At 37.2% G+C, this 23592-nt stretch overlaps 1 long non-coding RNA gene across 1 annotated transcript; it reads right to left on the minus strand.

Moving 5' to 3' along the window:
* Positions 1-819: 819 nt before the first annotated feature.
* Positions 820-19038, minus strand: LOC116278810 (uncharacterized). Its single transcript, XR_012074345.1, has 5 exons — positions 18952-19038; positions 17664-17785; positions 11834-11893; positions 6822-6989; positions 820-1398 (listed from the first exon to the last, which is right to left on the minus strand). It is a non-coding gene; the product is annotated as an uncharacterized lncRNA (long non-coding RNA).
* Between the last annotated feature and the right edge of the window lie 4554 nt (positions 19039-23592).

The following is a 23592-nucleotide window of genomic DNA, read 5'->3' on the forward strand; positions in this document are numbered from 1 at the left end:
TCAGACACATCCGACATATCTCCTTGCTTCTATTCATGCCCTTCTTCAATCTACCATTAAAGAAAAAAAATTCAGAATGTGTCCCAACCTAGATTAAGCTCAGTACCACCTCTACAATGGCAACAAAACACGGCTTCCAACTGTCTTATGGTCTTTTGAGTGTTTCCCGGATCTGGCTTCTGTTTGTTCTGGTTTCACTGTAGTCATGTTAATCCCTTTGTTCAGTTCCATGGGCCTTCCTTCCACCCTTGATCATCCCCAGTTTATTCTACCTTTGAGCCTTTCACTTGCTGTCTGGGGTGCCTGGAAAACTTGGCTCAATTTTCGTTTCTTTGGAGAAATCTTTGTCTCTCAGTCTAGAGCCTTCTTATCCCCGAGGTCAGACACTTGTTCACATCACCCTGCTTTCCTGTCTGCACAGCAGAGAGCAATATTCAGAATTCACTTAGTGTTTGTTGTTGGCTTTCTCCTCATTAGAACAGAGTCTCCCTGGTCTCTTCTCCCCCTGGGGCCCAGAACAGCTCCTGGCACAGAGCAGGTGTTCAGTGTATATGGGCTAAATAAGGCAAGACGAGGAGCAGAAGCAACACGGTGTCTCAGTTCTCAGCCACTGAGTCCCAAGACAAGAACAAGGGGCTGAATTTAAAACAAGGACAAGGACAGGAAACTTAATTTCTCCCAGGGAGCGGAAGAGGCTGCTGGTGCTCTTCCAAGATTCCTCCACACACTGAAACAGAAAATGTCAGTGGAAAGTCCAAGACAGTGGGATGATTATGTAAATAAAGAAAATAAAACACAGTGAATGCATAAATGCTAAGATAGTTTCAGTGATTCCTCTTTAATGTAAAAGGAAGAATTCCTGGGAATAACAGGTGATACATTTTACTTTAACATTTTTTAATATGTGATATAAATGAATATGCACATGTTATCTTCATTAAATACAAACCACTTAAAATATGCATTAATGTATCATAAAAGTTCACCTCCAAGTAGGAATAATCTACCTTTAAATATGCACACTGGATGGAGACTTAACAAGAGTGTCGGTAACCTTTAGTATTAAATTGTCATTGTGCTGTCACACTTGCCTTTAATAAATTTATGTATCCCGTTTCCCGATAACAACTGAGTCTCTGGTGACATCTCTTCCTCTCTGTCCCAGACAGGGTCCTACTGGTAAGCCCTCACAGCCAGGCCACCCCTATCTATTGGCCTTGACTTAACCCACATCACCTCACTGGCCTCCTCTGATCTAGTCATTCAGATTCTTCTCCTCCTTTAAATGCATCCTCAGTTTAATGTTCAGGTTAGCTGAGTAATCAGTGGTTCAGGTAAGGCTTATTTCCTTTTCATTTCTTTCCCATGTATGAGGATTTTTCAGCTTCTGTGTTCATACTGGCAAGGAAAGTACTTTGATTTTAGTGCCACATTTTCAACTTTTGCTTAATTTAGAAACAATTTCAGCCCTGCAAACAAACCTTGCATATTTACAAACATGAGCAGGTTAAACAGTCATCTTTTATCTCTCTATAATTCTGTCATGGAGTCAAATTGTATTTTCAAGAAAACAGAAATCTTCCACAGAGCATATGTACACAACTCTAAACATCCTGAAAAAAAAAATGTGGAGTGTAAGTAAAGCTATCTCTGTTGCATATTTTATCCTTCCTGCAAAAGGAGTTTATGTTTTTAGTAGCTGGGGAGATTCTATATTTAATTGATGACAGAGCATCACTCAAAATTGCCATAAAAATGTCCACTCCAGTGACCTTTCCATGTTCTGTCACAAGCAGGAGTGATGGATTGACAAAGTGGTCCTGCACTGACTGTTGCTAAAAACACATCAGGTCCTTTTGTGCATATTTACAATATAGAGGATTGAGTTGTTTACGAAACAACCCTAGAAAGTAAAGGCTTTGAAATTTTCTATTTGAAATCATTTTTTAAAAGGGAAATCTTGAGTCACTGATATGATTTTAACATAGTAGTATTCTAGAATCAATTCACGGGGATTATATTCTTAATAAAAAAAAAAAAGAACATAATCAGTCACATATCACTGTTCGTTCCAAATAGTGCTTTACCCAAATGCTAATCAAAATGCTAGGAAAAATTACTGTATTTTACATAGAGCATTTCCTCAAACGAGCACTTTATAATGTAATGGACTTCAGTATTCACATCATCCCTTCAAGAAGGTAAATAATGCCAACATTCATTATTATTGCTGTTATTGTTAACAATCATTACTATTGTTACTACTCTAACAACCATAATAACCGTTGTTTCTTTTCACCCTTCAGAAAACGCTATTAAAAACAAGCCACACAAGAGGAAGTAGTACACATCGAAACCTTTCGGAGCTCTTCTTTAGGACGCCAAGTCAGGGAGGGTGAGACAGGGGATAGGAAAGAAAGAGGCAAAGACAGAGAAGTGTGAAGAGAGAGAGAAAAACAGTATTAAATGCTATTAAAAATGTGGATACAGGTAAAGAAAGAGACAAATCACATGTGTGTCAAAGAAAAAGGAGAAGTCTATTTTCAGCTTACAGGAAAAGGCACAAGAAAGATATAATCCTAGCACCTTTTCCTTGTACAACTGTTCTCTTTTCTAGGATAAAGCCTGGATGCTTAGTTGCCGTGTCCAGCCACAGGAAGACCCTGGCCATCCCAAAGATGTGTGTGCTACTACAGCTTCACATGATTCTTACGTTCCTAAAAATGATACCAACAATGAGTTTCAAAATATCAATTCTCAGCCTAATCAGGCTTCACTCTACCCTAAATTCAGGTATCAGGCCCAAAAGCCTACCACCATGTTTCATTTAGCGACTGTGATTTTTAAAAAGAGCACGAGGTTTCAAACAAGAATGGAAATGATTGTGTGTAATGTGACAGCCAAGAGCCCAGAGAAATAAGAGCAGCACCCGCAGAGAGGAGGCACAGGAGGCCGGGCTTGATGAAAGGCTGCTCGGAGCACCGGAGGCCACTTGAGAGCATTTGCTGTGAGAAAGAACAGTACCTCCAAGAAGGAGACCACAGCCAAGTTCTACAATATTTTATATTTTCACCAACAGAGTAGTCTTGTCATACAAGAAGAAATTGTGAGGGAGCATGAGGCCAAGTTCATGAAGTAATCCTCTTACTTGCCATAATATTCACACATGAGCCGCTCCCCACAGAAGTTCCTTATATCGTCCCATTCCCTCAAACTTGCGAAGAATGGCCATGTAAAATGCCAAAACTTTGATCTTTGCTTATAATAATTTATTTAGCAAAAATGTATTAAGCACCTTAATTAGATACAGAGTGGATTCCTAGCCAGATACTCCAGACAGAAAGGTGACCACAGTGTGATCTCCATCCTTACAGAATTTTAAACCTTGTAAGGAGACTAAGAAGAAAGGCAACAGTAAAACACAGCCTGTTCCCTGTTACAGGAGAGGTGAGTGCAGGGTCCCATGGGAGCACAGGAGAGTCATCAACTCACACTAGGGAACCAGTGAAGACTTCCTGGAAAAGACTATGCATGAGCTGATCCTTCAAGAATCAGTCAAAGTTAACCCTGTAGAGAAAGAGGGATAGGGACCCTGGACTGCAGGAGCACGATGTACTTGGAAAGTATCAGTAACTGCGCTTTGTATGGAGAAGAGCCAGCAGTTAAGACAAGAGCGATTAGCTGCGGGACTGAAGTAAGAAAGAATTTTCAGGCTAACTAGCAAACCTGGCCTTTTACCCTAGGGATATTGAAAATCACTGTAGATTTTTAAAAATCAATATTAAGGCATAATTTATGTACAATAAAGTACTCATTTGAAGTATATAATACAATGAGTTTCAAGAGAGACATAAAGCTGTATAAATACAACTATAATTAAGATCAGAACACTTCTATTACCTTCCCAAATTTCCTCAAATCCCTTTGCAATTCATCCCTCCCTCTCAACCCAGCTCCAGGGAGCCATTAATCGCCCCCTTGTCTCTACAGATTAGTTGGATTTGCAGGTGTGGAACAAGTGGTCGTTCCCAGTCTAGTGCTAACGTGAATAAAGCTGCTATAGAAATACCTAGGAGAAGTATCTGGCTCATACAGTAGGTGTCTATTTAACACGTTTTCCATATTGGTCATAGGATTATGTATTTGCACCAGACATGCATAAGAATTTCAGTTGTTTCACATCATCTCCAATGGTTATTGTCAATTTTCCAACACATTTGTAGTGGTATCTCACTGCAGGTCTAATTAGCACTTCCCTGATGACTAATGATGCTGAACATCTCTTCATGTGCTTCTCGTCTATTTATATCTCTTCTTTGGTGAGGTGTTAGTTCAAATATTTTAACCAATTCTTTGTTGTTGTTAGGGGAAGGAGATGTAGTTCGTATTACTGAGTTACTGGAGTTCTGTATATATTCTGGACCTAAGTTCTCTGTCAAATGTATTATTGTGAGTATTTTTTCCCATCCTACATCTTGAGTTTCATGCTCTCCATGGTGTCTTTCAAAGAATGAAAGTTTTGATAATATCCAATTCATCGTATTTTTTCTTTATGATTCTTGTTTTGTGTTCTATCCAAGAAGGCTTAGACGTGAAACTGTTAACACAACACTGGGACAAAATTTCTAAATGTGTGTTTTTGTCCATTTCATGTACAAGTAAACTGTTTATCCTACTCTTTTGAGTGGGATAGAAAAGAAGGCATACTACAAACCTTTAGCCATATTAATTTGCTCTAATAAAAGATAGCATGTCTAACACAACATGGTACAATCAGAGCTACCACTTGGTTAAGCTGGTAGTTAAGTCTATGTTCATTCTGCAAAAGACTTCTGGTTTCTGCAGGAGCCAGACTAATGAATTAAATGAAAATGAAATAGGTAATATCACCCCTACATTTTTGCAATCCTTAAAGGTGGCACCAATTTCTGCCATTCCTTCCCCCACATACATACGAGCAGGATGAGATACTGTATTTTATTTCTCCCTTAGCATATGGAGGCAGGGCAGGCTTCCTCAGTATGACTGCTATTTCTCCCTAGGTCAAGGACTGAAAGTAGGAGTTATTCTACTTTTCAATTATGCCCACCTCATTTACACATTCTGAAAATAAAGAAATGACCACTGGCCAGGTATAAGGACCAGTAAGCCAGATTTGAGCCAAAACTCCATTTATTCCCTGGCCTCTAATATGTGTCAGTGGCATCTCTTCTAGTCTTCAGTTATGAGTGTCAACCTAAACCCTGCATCTAATAATCCTCCAAATGTCTGGGTACTCGGTCATTCCCCAGTGTACATTTACCCAAGTAAATTGACATAGGTTCTTTTGGGGAAGGACTGGAGGCATCGTCACAACACATTTTTGTCTGGTTATACAGGGTCCTTGCTTCTGCAGACACTGCCACCTCATTAGTCAATGGTATCTGGATCTAAAACTGTCTTAGGTGCCTGGGGAAAGGATCATGACTTTTTACTGGGGAAATATCCTCAGTTCATCTATTTTTGCTATGTTTTGAATTATGTACTAGTATTTCATGAGAGTATTTAGCTGCCTACCTATTTTGACCCTAGGGACATTCAAGAACTTTGGGCCATTATTCCTTTTTTTTTCAGTCTATTCTCTTTCTTCTTTCATTCCATACTCTAATTGACTGCATTTTAAATTTGTTGAAAATTTTCCACAAGTCTCTGACACTCTTCTCTTTTTGATATAGTTTCTCTCTCATCTTTTGATATTGTTTTCAAATTCACTGATTCTCTCTGTCAAATTTATTGTGCTACTAAACCAAGGCAATATTTTAAAATTTCAGATATTATATTTTTCAGATATAGAATTTTCCTTTTGCTCTTTTTATATTTCCCATTCATCTTCTGAGACTATCTTTTCTTTCATTACTTAATTAAGCATACTTACAATAGCTACTTTAAAGTTCTTTTCCAAAAAATAAAAATACGGATCACACAGGGGTTTGTCTCAGATGATTTTTTTCCCCTGAAAATGGCCACATTTTCCCGTTTATTCAAATATCAAGTAAAAATGGATTTCATTCTGAACATCACAAAAGTTATGTTGTAGATTCTCTCGATTTTGTTATATTGTTCTGAAGAATGTTGCTTTTGTTTTAGCAGAAAATATAGGCGATTAACTCGGTTACATACAAACCCTAACTCTGTTTCACCAGTAGATGGCAATTCAAATCCCAATGAAGTTCTTTCATTTTTGGCATCATTGAATCTATCCTTACTTGTGTAATTCACACCAGCCAGACACTGGGCAGCATTTACACACTACGATGGGTACCCACACTTTTTGACAAGGAAATGAAATGCTCTGAATCTCTCTCTCTCCCCTTTGCTCTTATCTTAGTGTTCTTCCAGCTCACAGCAACGTGTGATGATGTACGCACTTACTTTGTCACTAAATAAGGAAGAAAGGGTTAATCATTCTCCATCTAGAAGTACAAGCAAAGGCTTCATATATACTTTAGTTCTAAAGCGCCTCCCCAAAGCACTTGAGACTCCAGCTTTTCCTCCAGGACTGTCTATAAGATTGCTCATATTGCTTTTCTACGATTTAAGCTGCAGAGGCCAAAAGAGTTTTACCGATTCTGATGGCTCATTGGCCATACATTTTTGTCATCCTTACCTGGAAGAAAAATATGCATCCTTCAGAATCCAGCTAAAGTGCTACAATTTCTAGGAAAGTCTCTTATAATCAGCCTCAGGCTCCCCTGAATTTCTCTGAACCTTCTGGTAACATTTTGTATCAACTAATTTACAAAATCATTTGCATCATATCTTTTTTATGAGTTTCCACATACCTGGGACTTCCATCTTCTGGTGCTCTCCTTTCTGTAATGCCCCCTTCACGTTCCTTCAGCGATAGCAGCCGTAAGCTCTGTCCTTTGATTCCTCAGGTCAGGCGGGCAGTAGGTTTTCTATGGAAGTTTCAGCTGCCTTACATCCAAGACATGAATTTTACCTCCAGGCTAAAATCACAAAAACAGGGAACTTACCATTTGTCTTTTCCTTTTACTAAGTTTTATCCCACCTCCCCACTCCAGAAAGTCTAAGGTTAAGGTATTTTTGGAATATCCAGTTGGAGATATCAAGTATGAAAATGGATGGGCCAAAATTGGGTTGGTTACCCCAAACTATGGATGAACAATTCATAACTATATTCTTTCTTGCCTTTCTCCACTACTGAAGAGGAAAGTTTAATAATCCATTTTACAGTTCACTTTAAAATTATGGACAGCCAAATGACACTTTATTAGAGGTACATCTGAACATATGTTGAGTAGGATTTCTAGTGAATATTTTGTTTTCTAATAAAAAAAAAGACAGACTCAGCTATTCATCCCTTCTTCCATGTTCCCTCTGTGGACGTTGATGCCAGGAGATGCAGCAGCCATTGCATGACAAGGAAGCAACAAGCACGAGGAGAAAAGCCAATATGCTAACAACGTTGGTGCAAAGAAGGCAGGTGGAACTTGGATCGTTACTGACTAGCAGGTCTTCTGCAAAAACTGTGGATTGACTGACTTTAGATTTATAATTCCTATGTGGGAAAGATATGCCCTATTTTTTTCCAGCAGTTTGTCAGATTTTCTGTTAGTCACAACTGATAACTTCCTACTCAATACCGTGAATATATAGAAAACAACTCAAGAAAGGTCAAGGCAGGAGATGGGTCAAGACAGTAGACACAGCAGTTGAAGCCCTGGTTGGAATGAGATCACCATGTGAGAATATCACAGACTGAAAGGAAAACAGGACTGAGAGTCAAGCGTTGGAGAACACTGGCACTTAAGAGGCACTGGAAGAGGAAAGGAACAGCTAAAAAGAGATGCATGACTATAAAGAGAAAGAATGAAAAAGAGAAAAGGATGACCTAGAAACCAAAAGAGGGAAAAGCAGGTGTCAGTGTTCAAATGCTACAAACTAGAGCTAACCAAGCACAGGAAAGGGTCCCTTAAGTTTGCTGGTATCAAGGTGGAGCATTTTAGTGGAACAGAAAATGAGTTCTAATAAACCTGGCTTGTGGATAATCTGTTTCTCAGCCACAGACTGCACTGCACCAGTCACCCCAGTAAGTGTAGTCTGTTGGTCCCAGAGCAGACCGTAAAAGAGAATGTGGTTGGATCATTGCTCCAACTGGAAATACAATTCCAAGTGCAGGCTCTATTGCTAGAAGGACAATAGGATCTTTCTCAATATGAAAGGCAGCATGTTTTATATCCCTTGAAAACAAAAATAACAGCTTAGGTTTAGAATGACCTACCAAGTAGGCAACAGGGTGAATTTTAGTGACTCTTTCACCTTTAAAAAAAAAAGCAAGACTCTGAGATTTAACACCTGCCTGTTCCCTGCAACTGTGACACAGGCCTCAAGCATGCTTTGAAGATGACAGGCACTGAAGCCAGTAATAGAGGTACAGAAAGCAAGAAGAGGAGGGGATAAAATGGAATCAGTGAAATACAGTGAGGAAAGGAACTTAACAAGTGTTCCTTTCTTCTTCCTGTCAGTAATCAACAATATGAAAATATTAGGAAAGGGAAAATAAATTCCACAAGAAAAGTTATAAAGAGGAACAACAGACATAAAGAGTGATTAAAAGAGAGGCAGACCAACTTTCAATGTCTGACTTAGCGCTGAGGGGTCTTCACAGCTGTAGGAAATGTTCCTTTTTTCTTTTTATTGCTTTGGAATTGGTAAGAAGGACTTGAAACAGCATGTGAGAATTTAAGAGTGTTTCTTTCTTCCTTTATTTTTGAGAATGCTTTTAACCTAAAGAAGATGTATGGAAAACCCACAAAGCAATTACTAAAAGTGAAAAGATGGTTATGAACAATTAAAATCCTTTCTGCTTCATTAGCTTTCATTGTTAAATGTTGTCAGTGATTAATGTCAGGCTGAGACACTGAATATGTCTCTCAAATAGCACACATATCAAGAGAAATGAATTAAGGAAAAAAGCAAAGCAAGAGAACCCACAGAATAAGCTTGTTAACAACATGACATGGGTAAAAGGCTCAAATTAAAAGGGTACGTCTCTATTTGAGCATCCCACTGGTCACTTAGTGCTCACAAAACTATATATGTGCATTCTTTACATTTTCCAAATACAGTCCTCACCAATGTAAATGCAGTACAGATGAACAGGACTACATACATAATTTGTAGGGTCTGAGGCAAAATGAAAATGTGGGGCCCTTTGTTTAAAAAACAGGAGAAAACAGTGCCTTTAGAAGTACTAAAATACAGTTTTTTTTCCATTCTTCTCACACTCTTTCTCTCGACTTGTCATAGTGTTTAATATTTGCTATTTAACATAATTCTAACTTTTTTTAAATTAAAACTCTATATGGAATAAATTTTATCACCTTATAGTATGCAATGTCATTTCAAATGAAAATATGAGAGAATTTAACTCATCCACAGCATCAAAAAATTATGTAACTGAACTGCCTTGGGTTGTACATGTATATGTATTTCATTCTCACTGGAGCAGCAGAAACATTCAGCAAAATTAATTCAGCTAGTTTTACTTCTTAGGTTAATTTTTAATACTTTTATATTCTGGTAAAACAAGCATAACATAAAATTTACCACCTTAACCATTTCTAAGTGTATCGTTCAGCGGTATTAGGTACATTCATGTGGTACAACCATCACCACCATCAATATTTCACTTCCCTATATGCACACATTCCACCAACACTCCACCTCTGGCTGACTGATGTGTAAGGAAGCACTTAAAAAAGAAGGTACTGGAAGCCCTAGTTTTACTTTTCTTGTCATTACTTTCGGTGTAAGTGGTTGGCTAATGCAAAGAAGTAACACAAGTAAGAAAGGGTGGCTGTCTGTTTTTCAGAATGCCATCCTAGCTTGCTTTCTGCGTTAGAAACAATCTTGTTTCAACGCGGAAATGCGGCCTCTAGGGACGGTCAGTACACGCCTTCCACACCTTACTTGGTCCAACTTCTTACTTCCTAATGGCTTTGGGCAGCACTCAACCCCCCCGATATTTTGGAATTCCCGCCATATGCAAATAAGGCAGCCAAGAGCAGAGGACGAGCATATTATGCATATTTTCCGTCTCCTCCTGTGCTTCATTTCCCCGTTGGCCCTGACTTACAAAACACCAGTGAAAAGACAAAACGGTTTAGCATTTCAGATGGCGACAGCAGGGCATTTAACCAGGCAGAGCAGAGGCCCTGGGCGGCGGCACAGGTCGGATGCCCGCGAAGCTGGCGCTGCAGACCTGGGAGCCTGAGCAGGACAGAGTCCCCGCACTCACGGAGCACTTCAGAGTTTACAAAGCACATCTCACCCTTCACCTCACCTGACTGTCACACTGCTTCACTCTGCAGGCGAGCAGCTGATATCCGTGGTTAAATTAAACGAGGAAACCATCAGACTGAGGTGGCTCTCAGGCCAGGGCGGCAAACAAACCAAAACCTAAGCCAGGAAACGCGCCAAAGCTACGAAATCAAAACGCTGCTAAGAAACAACCAATCACAGACAGCGAACTAGGCTTCAGGCTGCAGCCGCGCAAACTCCTGGCGGCTTCCGCGCTCTCTCTCCGGGCGGTTCCCCTGGCCCCCAGTCCTCCGAGGGCTCCCAACCACTTCCTGCTTGGCGCCGGGTTGGGGTGCAAGTCTGTTTCTGCTCAAATAAGCTTTTCAACATTTTAATATGTTTCATTGCTCTTTTAGCACCTCTTACGCGCTGAAGAGATGCCTGATTAGCTCAACTTCGGTGGGTGACTATTGGCGGCACGTGGACCAGAAGCCCTGCATCCTGGTCCCGAGTTAGGTTCTGACTCACGGTACCTTTCCCCTCCAAGAGCTGTCAGACTGCAAAGGGAGAAACTGCATTTTTCTGTCCTTAGGGTGCATTTTCTGTGTAATTCCAGAAACAGCAAAAAGCCGTGGATTCTGGTACATGGAATATGTTAGTGGCAGAAGGGTTAAAGGAAAGAGATGATCAGAGTCAGGAGGAGCGACTCTGTGAAGTCTCCCAGGAGGACAGAGGCTTTGAGGGGGGATTCGAAGTGAATATTGAGGAGAAGCAAAGCCTGTGTGGAGAAGAAACGTCCTCTCCCAGAAACACAAGTGAGAAGGAGCAGAGAAACTGGAGTCTGGGAAGGTCACAATTTCCATGCTTGCACGAAGAGTGTCAGCTCAAGATGCCATGTTTGGCATAAATTTCTTTAATTTAATCTTACAACTGATCTACTTAAAGCCATTTTCCTGCATCCTTAGGTAGTTAAATCAGTGGTCTCTTCCTACACTACTTTGTTCTAATAGCCAAACCGCCCATAAATGCAATTAATACAGGCAAATATATATATGGCATGTTTCTAAACTCATTGTTCTCTTTCATTGGTTGGCTTATGATGAAACAATTTTTAAAAACAGAAAAATAAATGTACACCCCCAAAAAATCACTGGAAATGCTAAAGTAGATGATACACAAATTTAAAACAAATTTAAATACTCTGGGAATACATATCTCACTAATGCTACCTGTAAAAATCATTTATTAGTGACCACTAGTCCTGACTTTGCTTCCTGCCACCCGGCTGGAATAGAACACCTTTTTTAAACTCATCATATATCTTCTTGATTGTTCAGTGTTTCAAAAACTTGGCTTTTCTACAGAAGTTGTAACCAAGTTTGCATCTAAAGCCATTTATCTGAGGCTTTTATTCGAGGGCATTTTTTCAAGCAAGGAAGACTGCTCATTCACTAAGGCAAGAAATCCTCTCATTCGATATTTTCAGAATTTCTTGTCATCTGTATGTAACTGCCAGCATCTCACTCACCTTGAAGAAAACACAGCACACCAATATAAGCAGCATGAAACCTTTGTGATTATGTGTTCCCTAGGCAAAAAGAAAATCATAGTCACTTCATTATCTGTTCGATGTTTCTCCTGTTTCCCCTCCTGATACTTAAAAAAATAAAATAAACTGATTTCATTTACTACTTCTACTCTCTGATATTCAAAACACGGTAACACTTTATTGTAAAAACATAATAGTTTTAAACCTGTGCTCATAGGAAATAACCTGGTGAAGTGATTTCCTCACCCAGTGACCCGTCTCACAGTGAGAAACTACCTGGAGGGATAGAGGGTTAGGTAAAGAAATTGAGAGCCCAGTGATGAGGTGATGGTGTTCGATGTGAACTCCTTGGGGATATCATCTGTCCTATGCATTCCCTTTTTCCCGAAAACTAACACAGTGCCTGCCAAATAGTTGAAAGAACACAGGTCCATTTTGCTATCTTAGTCAAAGAGCTTTACACTCTTCAGTGTTTGATGCTGAAAATGGAATGTTGAAAAGGGATTGGGTAAATTAATCCAGAGTTTAAGACAAACAGAAATTCATTCTCTGTCATTGCTCTTAGTGTGAATTTAAGCATGACTTTGTTTTCAGCAGCTCTGTTCTTAAGAAGGCAAATAACCAGATTGTTGAAGAGCTGAAATATGCAAATTTTTCACCTGAGCCACTCAAGCAGGTAGACAGATGACCCATTTTTCACCAGCACATACAGGAAGATAAGTGGATTGCCAGAAGCAAAACTACCTCTTCCACCCTGCTATGCCCCATTTTGGGGATACTTAGTGACTCAGATTGTGTCTTTCAATCTGTTTATAACTACACAACTATAAATAACATGGTCTCCCTCAGGCATCCTGTGAACAATAAAAAGAAGTTTCTAAGAATAATAATACTAAAAGTCAACGAACTATATTAATACGGTATAAAAAACAAAACTGTTGCCTGGCAATTTGGTGGCATCATGTAGAGGCTCACTGAAAATTCTTAACTAGGAGAGATTTTTATACTACCTCAGGAAATCTCCTTTATCTCTCTCTGAACATTGAACTTAAAATGAATGAAGGTGGTCTTACAAAAATCCTATGAAAAATCTTCCACGTCAAAAGGGGGAAAAAATAAAATGACACAAAATTTGTTAATAGTGACCCACTGATAATTTTGGCTAACGTTATTAAGCTGAGTCCCAGAGAAGAGATTTACCGCATCTAGAACAGTGTTTTGCAAAATGTGCTCACAACATATGCAAAAGGCAGACTCTTTTATTCCACACAGATCTACTAAATCAGAATCTTTGGATGTGGGGATATCTGCATATCTGACCAGGTTCCCAAGGGATTATTCAACATACTGAAGTTTGAGAACCACTCACTAGAGTTTACTGGTTAGTTTCCAGATACCATTTGAGGATTTCAGTGGTGAATCAGTGAATGACATGTCCACCAGACATGCCTAAATGCAAACTCATTCAAAGAGAATTATCTACACTGCTGCCTGTCTTCATTAGATTACTTTTTTATTAGAAAATGGCATCAGCGCTCTCTGTTGTCCAGTTGATTGTCAAGAGTATTTAAATATGTCTTTAAGAAGCCACTTCAACCTTCTGCACTTTTGAATCATACCGAAGAATATAGCATTTTATTTTTTGTTATACTATTCGTATAGAAAGTTCAACCATAGGATTTTTGTGGAGTGTTAACTGAAGGATGTTCAGTTTTTCTCTCCCCATTTATATTTCAAATTATCCTTGAGTCAAACCAGACTACCAGGCATTACTTGTCTCTGATAGGAGAACAGAACTGCTTTAATAAAACCGCACTGACTGCTGTGTAGCATTACCAGCAAGTTTCCTCTGACAGGTGTACTGGGAAGATACGGTCAAGTACGTTGTTCAGTACATCCCAGTATATATCCATTATGAAGACTATGGTTTGCTTACCAAGGACAGCAATAGTTCTGCCCTAAGCACAAATTATCCTGGATCTCCCTTTGCTTTGACTGCTTGGATTAGTAAGTATGATGTATGTAATATCACAAAGTTTATGATAAACCTAAATTCTAACTGACATCATTTCCCTTTCTTAATTTCTTTTGGGCCTGTTTTCTTCCCTTTCTTTACTCTTTATCTTGCTTGTCATGCTTTTTATCTGAGGCTTCCTAAATCATTTTTGGAATAATGAAGGCCATAAATAAACCTTTATTATACTAATGATCATAGTGGCATAGTCCTAACTATTCAAAATCTCACTGGATATGATTCCTATTACACAAATTTCATCTTTCAACTTTCTATGTAAAATCTCCACTATACAAGTTCAACATTTAATGTCACACTTATAATACAAAAAAATTTTTCTAATCAATAGGACTTGACTGAGAATGGCATGGGCAATCATGGGATATAGTGAGTTCTCCACTATAGGAGGTAATCAAGCAAAAACTAAGTGACTACTTAGCAAGATTATTGTAGAAGGGTTTTGATGTCAGATATCACATTGGATGACAGATATCTTGAGTCTCTTGCACCTCTGAAATCCTTCAATCTATTACATCTTTTAAAAATTATTACAGTTAATATCATCAAAAAAAAAAGTCAGCAAAAAAATTAAAAGAAACATACATTTCTCAGTAAGGAGTACTTAGACAACTACAAAGCCAGGAAAAAAAGCATTCCTAGGAACAGACCGAATAAAACCTTTCCGTATTGTATCTTTTTTTGTCAACATTAGCAGGCATGCACTGCTTGCCTGGGTCCCCAGTTTCTATCCCAAATTGTATGAATGAACAAGCTACCGTGAAGCCTGAAAGTGATTTAGGGACTTCAGTTCAGCTTTTGCTTCGTATTTCTTCTGATAAAAATGTTTTTAAAAGTATAATCTTCAGTGCCAGGAAATCAATTAACTTAAAAAATTGCCAACTCTGCCAATAACCAGTAATATGAATGTAACCTTTTTGCATCGAGGGCATGAAGAAATTAAATGATCAAACACATTCTGCTAAATCCAGCCCTGAGAGAAAGTTGTTTCTCTGAAGTCAGGCTCTTTTGAAATGAAAGATGGAAACAGCAATGAAGGAAAAAGCATCTGAGTAATCGTACAAAGTCTTCCAAGTGGCACTCAGCCCAGAACACACTTTTGTTGTGCCCAAAGACACAAAAATCTGCGGAGACCCATCTGACCCCCGCCTTTCAAGATAGAATGGAGCTCTCTCCACAAGAGAGCCCTTCTTCGAAAAAGCCAAGGTTTATATAAATCGGTAATAACAATTAGAAGTAAAAATGATCAAGATATATCATTGTTGGATTCTAGAACAGGTGTCAGCTTATAATGCAAAAAACTAAAGACAGAAATGTTGCAAATGCAGAGATGGAGAACTCGATGACATTTCTATACTAATTTCTGATACTGAATAGGACCAGACCAGATGAGACACAGAGAGGGTAATTACATTTTTAAATTTTTTTGAGCCTCTCTTTGTGATCTACAGTAGTGGTCAGCAAACTACAGTCCATGAGCCATAGCTGTTCTGCTACCTGTTTGTGTTAAAAATAAAAATAAAAATAATCCCTGTCTTGGAATTCAGCCACACCATCCTTTATGTCTCACCTATGGTTGCTGTCACACTACCGCAGCCTCAGTGAGTAGTTGTCACATAGATGACGTAACTTGCGAAGCCTAAAATATTTCCTGTCTGACCCTTCACAGAAGAAATTTGATGACACCTGATCTAAAGTGTGATCAAGTTTATACGAATAGGCTTCCTTTTGAACTACGCTTGTAATAATTCTTTCCGAAATTATTTGCGGGAGGAAACACTCCTCGCTTTTGTATCCCAGGCAACACCTTAATTTACCCCCTTCCTTGAATGGTAGTTTTCAGTGTTAAAATTATTCAGCATTTTTAAATAGCATTTCCTCATCTTCTAGTAGTTAGCATTGCTGATGAGAAGTCGTCTATGATTACAGTTGCTGTGTAAATAACTTGTATTTCCTCTCTGCTTACACTTAAAATTTCATTTTCATTCCTGATACTTTCTAGTTTGAGGACAACATTTTGATGTGGTTCTGTTGTCCTCTATCCCAATGCACGATGAGTGTGAGTCGTCAATATTTAGTTTGCAGATTTTCTTTGTTCTGAGAAGTTTTGCAGCCAGTATTCTCTGGAACATTGGTCTTGTAGCCCCCTCTTTTCTCTCCCTTAACCTAATCTATCTATTGGAATCAGTTACTGTTATTCTATCTTCCCTGTTCCATAACTTCTCCTTTACATTTTTAAAATCTCAATCTCTCTCCATGTTAAATTCATTATTTCATTTACAAAAAATGAAGGTAGCTCACAATCATCTTTTTTTATTCTTTAAATTCTCTCTTCAACTATGTACATATTAAAATCTATTATTTCCATTTCCAGGATTTTGAATCAATCAAGTGTTAAATACATCTTCTTTCAGTTTTATGCTTTCAGTTGTTCTTTTTTATAAAGATTATCTCTTCTATCATACCTCTGAATTTACAAATCAAATACTTCAGCTATTTTTAGATAATTCTTTCATTTTTAATTTTATATACATAATTTATTTTTACCATTAGTTCATCTGAGAGCAATCTTCCTTGACTTGACTTAAATACTTTGAAGTTTTGCTTTGCAGGCTTATCTTGAGAAGTAATTGTGTCATCGTTATGGTTGTTGCTGTTGCAGTTTTGATTCCCTCTCTGCACATCCATTATTTTCTAGGAGTTCTGGGGTTACCTGGCATTCCCACCCCACTCCCCCATGCAGAAGTAGGTCTCCTACAGTAAATTGGAGTTTCTGATCCATGGCGAGCTCAGAGAAATTTATCTCCTGCCACAGAAGTAAACACAGCTGCCCACAAGGCTTGTCACCTTTTTCCAATTTCCACAGGTATTCAACATCATATGAGCCACACCTGAGGCAATTTTATCAATCACAACTTTCTCTGAGGCTTTTTTGAGAACACAGTTTCATGCCATGAGCTAGCCCCAGCCCTTTACCTTGCCTGATGTACATATCTACACTATCTTCCCAAAGAAGATAAACTCTGCCTAATTCCAGACCCAGAGTGTCACCTTGCTTAATGCTTTTTTTTTTCATTTCTAATTTATGGCGATATCTTTCTTTTGAGCACTGATACATCTTTTTAAATTTAATTTTCAATGCTTAATCTTTTTTGTTGTTGTTGCAAAAACAAATGGAGAGATTCAAACCATAAACTTAACTATGCTGTTCTGAAGAGATGGAAGAGTGAACATTGAAATTAGAGACATAATCAGACAGATGAAGGTAGAGCATCTATAGTTATGATCCAGACATTTCACTCCAAGATTTACATCCACCAGAAAGGCCAAAATATATTTACTAAAATACATGGACTAAAATATTCATAGACACACTATAATATCTCCAAACTAGAACTATCTAAATGTCTATCAACAGTAGACTAGATAAATAAATCATGGCAGGGTCACACAGTGGGACATTATTCAGTAAAGAAAATGAACAATCTGCAACTAGTCATAATGGCGTAAGTGAACTTCACAAGTAAAACAGCAACAGAAAGCAGACCAAAAAAAGCATTTTTTATAGAATTCCACTTAGATCAGTACTGGAATAAACCTATGGGGTTAGAAGTCAGGACAGCAGTTACCTTGTTAGAGGATTAGTGACTGGAAGGGATACTGGCCTTCAGGGATGCTAAAATGTTTCTTGTCCCAGGCACTGATTAGAGAGGTGTTTAGTTTGAGAAATTCATCAAGTTGGACTACATGAACTTAATTATTAATACTTTCACTCACCATAAATATTTTACTTGCATTAATTTCCTTCTCAACAAAATTCATTTGCCATCGCTGGTTTAGGTATTCAGCAGATAATTCCTGAATTAAGTAATTGCTTGAACATAATTCCAAATCTCATCCTAGAAAAAATAACAACTCTGTTAGATTAAAAAAGTTTTTTTAAAAACTTGTGATAGATGTTAGAGAGGAATTCTGTCTTAAAAACCAAAACATAAAACAAAACAAGATACCAGCAGGAAAACTCATTCTTTGAATATATTAGTCCCTACCTATGAGTTTACACTCTCCTTTGGGACGTTATACTCTCTCCTCAGGAACCCAATACAGGTTACAATGGGGAAGCAGAACATGGTAGTATGAGAAGAGCTTCATTCATTTCCCTCTCATTATCCTAGGGGCTAAGGAGGGTCAGGAGGAAATGCAGGTCCTCCATGAAGGTTGGCTGTGAATACAAACACTGAAGCACTGCGGTGTCCAGAAACTGTCTCCAACATGGTAGAGTGGGCTCTAGAAAGGTCTTTGGCTTCTCCTACCTACAGACTAATGCTCTGAAGTGCAAATTAAAACCAAGTCTTAATTTCCAATATAGAACCTGTCACTCAAAGACACTGCAGATAGCCTTTCAGAAGGCTGAACTCTTCTCACGATGAGATAGAAGAATGAATTTCTAAGTAATTTGCAAAGTAAAATGTAAAATATAACTTTAAGGGACCCAGAAGGATTTGCTTTAATAATTTGCCACATGGACTCAGAATGTGTCCTGAAATTCTGCAATACAGTTCTCCAGAATGAGCTTTGCCTTGGCAGGCCCAGAATAATTTTCAGTGCAAAGTCACTGATAAAGCTAAAGTATATATTTCTTACAGTTTTATGCATCACAGATAGGCTTTCCAATTATTTTTTAGTTTCAAATAGATTGGTGAATTTCCCTGTAGCTCATCTGAGTCTAATCATATAATTATGTACCATTTAATTGAAAATGAGTACCTAAAAATGTTTAGATTGAAAAAAAAAAAAACAGTAATTCTCAGATGGTAAGTTTTCTCAAATATTCCAAAGAAGACTTTCAATGTCATTATCCTCTGGGTCATAGGCCTTGAACCAAAGATTATACAAAATGTTTAGATGAAGTAAGCAAGATGCAAAGAAAATTTGACTTAACTTACTAAGTCCAGCTCAGTGGTAAGAAGCCTAAAATTTAGTGTCCAATTCCAGCCTTAATAATAAACTAAATAGTATTTCTAAGACTCGATATTTGCAAAATATAAATAATAATGGTACCTACCTCTGTTGGGTACCAGGTCTCCATTGCAGCAGCCTTCTAGTGGGTCTTCTCCTCTGAAGACACTGAAATATGAAAACAATATTTTCCATACTCCCTTAGAGCTAGAGTTCTGCATGCAAAATATGGCCCACCAATTATATACCCAAGCAAATTGGAAAGTGAAGATGAATCAAAGGCCACTTTTTACTGCTTTAGGCTCTGGAAAACAAGGGCATGGATATGCAAATTTTATTTTTCTCTGCATTCATATTCCAGTATGTAGCCCCAACTTATGAAAATCAGGAGGCAGCTGTGGGGTGTCCAATCACTAGCTTCATGTATCTTGATGGGGAAGTTGCTTCATTGGTGGCTTGTTGATGTGGTTTCCTGACCTGTGGATGGCTGCCATGGCCATGGTATGGCATAGTTTTAACTGGTAGAGACCATGGCAGCCTCTGATTTGAGCAGAAGCAGGAGAGCATCTTTCATGTGTTTTTTGGCCTCTGTGTATCTTTGTTTACAAACTGTCAAGTCTTTTGCCCTTTTGTTTTACTGAGTTTTTGCCTTTTTACTCTTCTTTATTGAGTTATAATTAACACGCATGCTCTTAGGTGTTCAGCTTAATGATTTTTTAACCCAGATATCCATCTGCGTAACCGTCAAGCCACTTAAGATACAGAACATTTCCATCATCACAGAAAATTTCCATCTCCTCCCATTCACTAAATCCACACTCCCTCAAAAGTGAGCTCTTCATGTGATTTCTAACACATTATATTTCAAGTTTTGATTGTCCTTGGACTTTATAAAAATGTTGTTATGTACACTATACTTTTTTGTATCTGGCTTCTTTCACATGATTAATCCATATTGAAAAGTATCTTTATATGTTTCTGCATGAATCATTAGATTGCTCTTTTTTAAAAATTTTTATTCCAGAGCAGTATCCCTTTGCATGAGTATACCACAGTAAGTTTATCCATTGTCCTGTAAATGGACTTTGGGTTGTTTCACCTCTTGGGCCATTATGAATGAAGCTTCTGTAAGTTTCCTTGTACAATTCTTTTGTGGACATATGTTTTCATTTCTCTTGGGTCAATGTCTAGGGGTAAAATTGCAGAGTCACTGGGTAGATTACACTGAATGTTATAAGAAATCACCTATTTTCCAAACCAGTTGAACCATTTTGTACCTTACCAATTTATGGCAGCTCTATTTCTCCACATAGAGGGAAACATTTAGGGTTATCGGTTTTCCGTTTTACCTATTCTTGTGCTGTGAAATAGTGTATTAGTGTGGTTTTAATTTGTGCTTTCATTTGCTAATTGGCTACTCATACATATTTTTGTGAAATGGCTGCTCAAGTATTTTACCAGTTTTTAAATTGGGTGCTTAATCTTTTTATTATTGATTTTAGTAGGTCTTTATATAAACTAAAAGTTCTTTTCAGATATATGGACTGAGAATATATTTTTCCTAGCCTTTAGCTTTCTATTAATCTTATAATGTTGTCTTAAGCAGAAATTGTAATGTTTACAGGAACCCATTTTACCAGTGTTTTTTATAGTCAGTTTGTATTTTGGCCAAGTAAACATTTCTCAAAATCTTAAATATATTCTTTACTTTTAAAAAAATACTTCATCATTCTGGGTTTTATTTTATGCCTGTGATTAACCTCAAATTAATTTTTGTGGACAGAATGAGATTGGGGACAGGCTGCAATTTCTTCACACATTCAAATGACTGTTTAGCACCACTTATTTAAAAATATCTATTTCCCAATGGCCTGCCTTGATGCGTTGTTGAATGTCAGTTGCTCATTTATGTGGACATCAATTTCTAGATGCCCCATTCTGTTTGTCTAAGCTGTTTGTCTCTCCTCACTATCTTGATTATTGGAGCTTAACAGAAAATATTGAAATCAAGTAGTGAAGGGCCTCCAAGTTCATTCTTTTTCAACATTGTTGTGGCTATTCTAGATTGTTTGATTTTCACATAAATTTTAGAAATAGCTTGTCTATTCTTTCGAAAGAGCCTGCTGAAATTTGGTGTGGATTATATTGAATCTCTCAATTCATTTATAGCAGTCTTTATTTCTTCTTACAAATTCATCTCACACTTCCATCTGGCACTATTTACTTTCATCCTAAATAACTTACTTTAGCCATCTTTGTAGTGCAGGTCTGCTCCAAATTCTCACAAAATTTGACATTCTTAAATGGCTTTATTCATGTTGAAGGATGTTTCTCCGGAGACAGAATTCTGGGTTGTCAGAATTTTTTGTCTTCAAGCAATTTAAATGTTATCCCATTATTTTGTTTCTGCTGTGTGGTTAGCAGTGTTTTGTTTTATGCTTCCCTATATAGAGGCCAGAGATGCTGCTAAACATCTTGTAAGTGCAGGATATTCTCTGGTGACAAATAATTATCTGGCCACAGATTTCAACAGTGTCAACAGTTAGAAACCCTGTTTTAAACTATATGATATTGTTTCATAACTCTCAGACATTTTGTCTTGTTTTTATTTCACTCTTTTTCGCTTTTATTTCAGTTTCATTATTTTCAATAGAATTCAATTTTACCAGTCTTCTCCTCTTTAATAGTCTGTGTTGTTAAGCCCATCAAATGCATTCTTTAGTTTTGACATTGTATATATATATATTTCTCTTTTTCTAGTATTTTACTTTTTTTCTTTTTTTATGGCATCCATGTCTATGCTAAAATCCATCATCTCTCTTCTGGTGTCGGCTACCTTTTTGGCTAGAAACTTTGGCATTTTTATAATAGTTATTTTAAGGTATCTTTCTCATATTTCCAGTATCTGGACCATCTCTAGGTCTGCCCTATTGCTGGTTATATGTCTTGACCTCAGGTCCCATTTTCTTGCTTCTATGTATGTCTTTAGTTCTTGAGTGTATGACAGGTATTTGGTAATAACACACTAACAGAGAATGAAGTAAGTAATATTGTCCTCAGAAATTAGCATGCCTCTTCTCTTAGGCTGCTGGAGTATAGGCTAAGGCAATCTGATCAAAAGTGGAAAAGCCAAGTTGAGTTTTGTGGTATATTTAGTTTAATTTATTTCACTACTGGCTTAAATAATTTGAGAGTAAAATGACTCTATTATTTTTATTAATATCTCTGATGTGAACTCTATCAAGATTCTGCATTTGCTTGTTCTTCTTAAATAAGGTGCTAGCTTCCAGAATAGTACTTCAGAACTCCCCCTGCTTTACACCCTGGCTTTTAGGTTTTTAGATGGCTGAGAACACACTTTGCTTTCCAGTACCACATCCTGCCTCTGGATTTGGGAGGCTCTTTGGCCTTGTTGCCTATTACAATATAGAATAGACATAGTGGAAGTGGAGGTAAGTATCTTACTCTCAGTCTTAGAGAGAAAATGTTCATTATTTCATCAGTAAGTATGATGTTATCTGTAGGTTTGTTGCAAACACCTTTTATTATAGTAAGAAAGTTTTTTTCTACTCCTAACTTGCTAGGATATTTTGTCATAAAGGAATATTGACTTTTGTCAAATGCATCTGAATTTTATTACAATGACAGTTTATCTGCTTTTTCTACTAATATAAAAAAACAAGACTTTTTAAATTTGTTCTAGTTTACATAGAGTAAAAGTCACTTTTTTGGTGTAAAGTTCAGTGAGTTTTCACATGTGCATATATTCTTTCTTTCACTTAGAACAATGTTTTAATCACGTATAGTCAGTTTACAATGTTGTGTCATTTTCTGGTGTACAGAATAATATTTCAGTCATACATATACATATACATGTTCATATATTCTTATAACCACAACCAGAGTGAGATACAGAAACATTCCTGTATCCCAAAGAATATCTAATATATTTCATTTGTATTCACAACACTGATCTGTTCTGTCTTCCTCTATTACTGTTTTTTCTAAAATGCCAAGTAAATGAAAGTATACAGTATATAGCATTTTACTGTTGGGATCCTTAATTTAGCATAATGAATTGGTGGTTCATACATGCTGTTGCTGTTGTACATAGCAATAGTTTGTTCTTTTTTGTATGTTTAGAAGAATTCCACTAGAGTCATTTATTTTTGAATAATAAACTAACTTTAAATTCTTGAGATAAAACCGAGTTGGCCATAGTATAAATTTTTTATCTTTTGCTATATATTGCTAGATTCATTTGATATACTTACTTAACAAATGTTTTGTCTGTTTATAAGGTATATTGTTCTATAAATCTCCTTTCTTATAATGGCATTGCTACGTTTTGATATCACTAATATCTTGAGTACATAACAATCAGAGAAATAATCTTTCCTTCCTTTATTTTCTGAAAGAACATGTGCAATACTGTTGCTCTTTCTTCATTAAATATTTGTTAGAGTGTATCAGTGAAGCCAAAATTATTTGTCTGAAATCTTTAAAATACGTATCTAATTATTATAATTGATACATGGCTACCCAGGATTTTTTTTTTTACTTCTTCTTGATTAGTTTTAGTTTGTGTGATTTTTGAAGATTTAGTTCATACAAGGAGTCAAATTTATATTGGTGTATCATTCTTTATTATCTTTTTAGTATCTGTACAATTTACACTGACATCCTCCTTTCATTCCTAATATGGGAAATTTATTTTGTCTTTATTTTTTGATCAGTCTTCTTAAAG

This window comes from Vicugna pacos, chromosome 7, assembly GCF_048564905.1.
Source record: "Vicugna pacos chromosome 7, VicPac4, whole genome shotgun sequence".
Taxonomy (NCBI): Eukaryota; Metazoa; Chordata; class Mammalia; order Artiodactyla; family Camelidae; genus Vicugna; species Vicugna pacos.